We start from the raw sequence: 4,404 nt of genomic DNA, 5'->3' as shown, positions 1-4,404 counted from the left end.
GTTTGAACATAAGTCTTTAATGGACTAAAGAATGTGTGTGTGTGTGTGTGTGTGTGTGTGTGTGTGTGTGTGTGTGTGTGTGAGTGAGTGTGAGAGTGTGTGTGTGAGAGAGCACTAATTAACCTTACCTTAGTGTTACAGAGTTCCCTGTGTTTAGTGTTAGATCTGTATTTATTTATTTATTTATTTTTGTTTCTACAGAGCTAAAGGTTGACACAATACATTAGCTCATCACGTAATATAGCAATTACTTCTGGTAAGATATGTTTGGCAAAACAGAGTGAGAGTCAGGTGGCTGAGCAGTTAGGGAATCGGGATAATAATCAGAAGGTTGCCGGTTCGATTCTCTGGATAAGAGTGTCTGCTACATGACTAAATGTAAATGTAAACAGTAGATTCATTGCACGTTTTTTTAAATATTCAAGTTTTGTGGTGAACTATGTCCCCTAGAAATGAATGGAGGAAAAGTTAAGGTAATTAAAAAATCGTCATACATTTTGTAAACTGCTAAAACACAGTGAAACAAAACCTTCAGTGATCCTCAATTAACATGTTTCACCAACGATGGGCGATGTGCTGTTGCAACTTGGGTAAGTCACACACACACACACACACACACACACACGAGCCGTGTAACCTAGACCCAATCATCTGCCATCTGCAACTTTGACATCCTAAGAAGCCAATTTAGTTGGTTAATTGGTTTGTTGAACGACACAACCGTTGGGCCAGTTAGCTAAATAGCTCATTCACAACGACAGTCCCTCCCTGGGCCGGAAGTTATTCTAAACAATACAATACAGTAGCGAGCCATGAGTGTTAAACCTTGGCCCTCTAACCCCAATTAGTCGTTGGAAAAAAACACGATACAGCGCGCACACAGCATTAGGCCTACATGAAATGGTGTTGGTCAGTAGGCACTATTTGAGCCAGCCCTTGCGGCAGTATTTAAGGTGATTGTGCATAATGACGTTGCGTTGGTACATTTAGCCTACAGATTGACCGGTCATTCTGTACAACACTATAACATATAGGCTAGGGCTACAAAACAGTGGCACGGCGGCCGGTGGCACGGCGGCCTAAGCGTTTTTAAATAACATAGCCTACCTTTGATGAGCTTTGGTTTTCTGCACAAAATTACGTTCTGGTGTAGGTCTTCCTTTGCCGATGAACTCTCATTAAAAGTTAACCTTGAAAACGGCGCATATAATCCTCCTCATAGCGGAACGTTACTCGCGGCGTAACGTGAAAACTACGTCACGTTCCAATGGGCACGCCCCCTTGGAGGGCAAAAAAGTATTTCCGCTGCCCGCCACCCATTATAAAGTCATACATTTACTTTGAGTCTGTTGCTTTTGTGTTGCCAAAATGCCGGATAGTTGTTTTATCAGATGCAGTAGCCTAATCGAAGAGGAAACAAGCCTGGGCTGTGTTTCTTTAGAATTTCGTCCGATAAAGAGAACCCAGAGAGGAGGAGATTGTGGATTTGTGCCATTAAACTAATGTTACCTCTGTCTCCGGGGAGGGCAAACAATGCCAGCTGTCCAAATATACACGTATTTGCAGCTAACACTTCATCAAGCTCAAGTAAAGTTAAACACAAGAATATACAGGTATATTAATTATGGTATTTTTTTGCCATAAAACACATCTTTATGTAATCGGTTTGACATAGTTTGTTGTGTATCGAGGCGACCAACTGCTGTGGTCGTAGTGAGTTAAAGTTAGCTAGTTAGCTAAATAGTTGGGTTGTTGTGTTAGACACAACTAAACTAAAAATGCAATTGGAATTAAATGATTTGGAAATCTCTTTACACCGATATTCAACTGAATGTAAAACAAAGACAATGCGTGAGGCTTGTGTTAAGACCAGTTTTTCATAGGCCCTACTCATTTGATCCTTCGTTTTTATTTACGTTTTTCACAGCATCCCAACTTTTTTGGAATTGAGGTTGTAATAGGTAAAGATTAAAGGAAAAGTTGACTTTCCGTTTGAATAGTTAACTGTTGTCTAAGAGAGAGCGGTTACCTAGTTTACAGTAACGATATCACAGTCATCACAGACCTATATAAAAACCTTGCGGTTTTTAGGGTCAGAAATACGGCAGCGGGTGCTGTATATGGATCGCAAGTGCCCAACACTTGCAGTTTGTGTCCATATCTTGCCTTTTCTTTAGGTATGAGGTGATCCCAAAGAACATGGGAAGGTACATTTGCCGGCTTTTGCTGCGTCTCAACGGTGTGAGTCACACCAATCACAGAGCTGCATAGCATTTTCCTCCCAACAACGGAGGCAGCAAAATTCTGATAGGGTGACGAAAGGGGATTTTTTCATTTAACACAAACTGAATAGGCAGGAATGAAAGGTTTATTTCAGAAACATTGTCTTTAAATTGTCAAATTATGAATTGATAAAATACAATTAGAATAGATTACTTTTAAAATATATATATTTAAATATATTAGGCCCTCTGAGGGCCCTGACAGTTCCCCACAAACAATACAATTATAAACGTTTACTAACCGCACATCACATAAAACAACATCATACCAAATATTGGAGTTAGGTATCTGTGTGTTCTGGTAGCAGGAGTTGGCTCGCTATCTGTGTGTTCTGGTAGCAGGAGTTGGCTCGCTATCTGTGTGTTCTGGTAGCAGGAGTTAGCTCGCTATCTGTGTGTTCTTGTAGCAGGAGTTAGCTCGCTATCTGTGTGTTCTGGTAGCAGGAGTTAGCTCGCTATCTGTGTGTTCTGGTAGCAGGAGTTAGCTCGCTATCTGTGTGTTCTGGTAGCAGGAGTTAGCTCGCTATCTGTGTGTTCTGGTAGCAGGAGTTACCTAGCTATCTGTGTGTTCTGGCAGCAGGAGTTATCTAGCTAGCAGTTTGTCAGTTGACACCAACACAGCTGAAGGCTTCAGGCAGCTGGGGTGGCTGCAAGCACACTTCAAAATGTCCCAAGAAAGGGTACCCTCTCGTTTCCGTTGTTTTTTTGTGTGATGTAGGCCTATATATTTGTATGTACATGTGGATGCCTCTCCCCTCCTCCTCCCTCTCCCCTCCTCCTCCCTCCCCCCCTCTCCCCTCCTCCCCACTCTTTCCTCATGTTTCACAGGTTTCACCAAGGCCTTGTCATAACATTCACCTCTAAAGAGCATTGTTCAACTCCTATTTTCCTCATCACTCTCTTTCTCCACTTCTCTCCCTCTTGGTGGAGGTGACATCTGAGAGAGACTTAAACTGTCTTCCTCTGCTAACATGGACGATACACACACTCACACACACACACATCCTACACTCACATCACACGCATACACACCCCTCCCCCCTACACGCACACCCTACACAAATACACACTCCACACAGTCATTACCTCCACACACACGACCTCTGGCCCACCGGAACATCACCGTCCTGGGATCATCTGTCACCACGCCGCTCTGGTTACATTCCTGACGCGTCATTGGTTCCATAACGGGGAGATGACGTGATTGGCTGACGTGGAGCAGGGCAGGAAAGCAAGCCCATAGATGCACAGACCCTCCTGTGACTTAACAGCAGAGAGCATGCATGTGTGTGTGTGAGAGAGAGAGATGTGGATGACAGCTGTCTGGGCTGTTGTTGGGCCTCACCTCTGTCTGCTCTAGTCTGCCCGGCAACAAGCCAGGTGGAAATGTGGTTTGCTGCCTGGCCCCATGTGGGATCTGCAGATTTATCAGAAGCAGATCAATGGGGTCTGGCTAGGCCATCTACATAACTGTCACCACTGAGGACTAACTTCCTAATACACACACACACATACGTGTACTACATGTACACATACACATACCACATACACACCCATATATACCATACACACACATGCACACACACACACATGCACACACAGAGGACTGATCACTGGCCTTAAACAAACTCTCCACTCAGCTATTGTACAGATGTCTGTGTGTTGACACAGCTGCAGGGAAGGGTGGCAGTTATGTGCAGTATGGAGGGTGGTGTTAGTGTGCAGTATGGAGGGTGGTGTTTGTGTGCAGTATGGAGGGTGGTGTTAGACAGTGTGCAGTATGGAGGGTGGTGTTAGACAGTGTGCAGTATGGAGGGTGGTGTTAGACAGTGTGCATTATGGAGGTGATGTTAGACAGTGTGCAGTATGGAGGGTGGTGTTTGTGTGCAGTATAGAGGGTGGTGTTAGACAGTGTGCATTATGGAGGTGGTGTTAGACAGTGTGCAGTATAGAGGGTGGTGTTTGTGTGCAGTATAGAGGGTGGTGTTAGACAGTGTGCATTATGGAGGTGGTGTTAGACAGTGTGCAGTATGGAGGGTGGTGTTTGTGTGCAGTATGGAGGGTGGTGTTAGTGTGCATTGTGGAGGTGGTGTTAGACAGTGTTCATTATGGAGGTGGTGTT

Source organism: Osmerus eperlanus, unplaced genomic scaffold (assembly GCF_963692335.1).
Source record: "Osmerus eperlanus unplaced genomic scaffold, fOsmEpe2.1 SCAFFOLD_65, whole genome shotgun sequence".
Classification (NCBI taxonomy): domain Eukaryota; kingdom Metazoa; phylum Chordata; class Actinopteri; order Osmeriformes; family Osmeridae; genus Osmerus; species Osmerus eperlanus.
The sequence above is the reverse complement of the archived record's forward strand: the minus strand, read 5'-3'. Positions refer to the sequence as shown.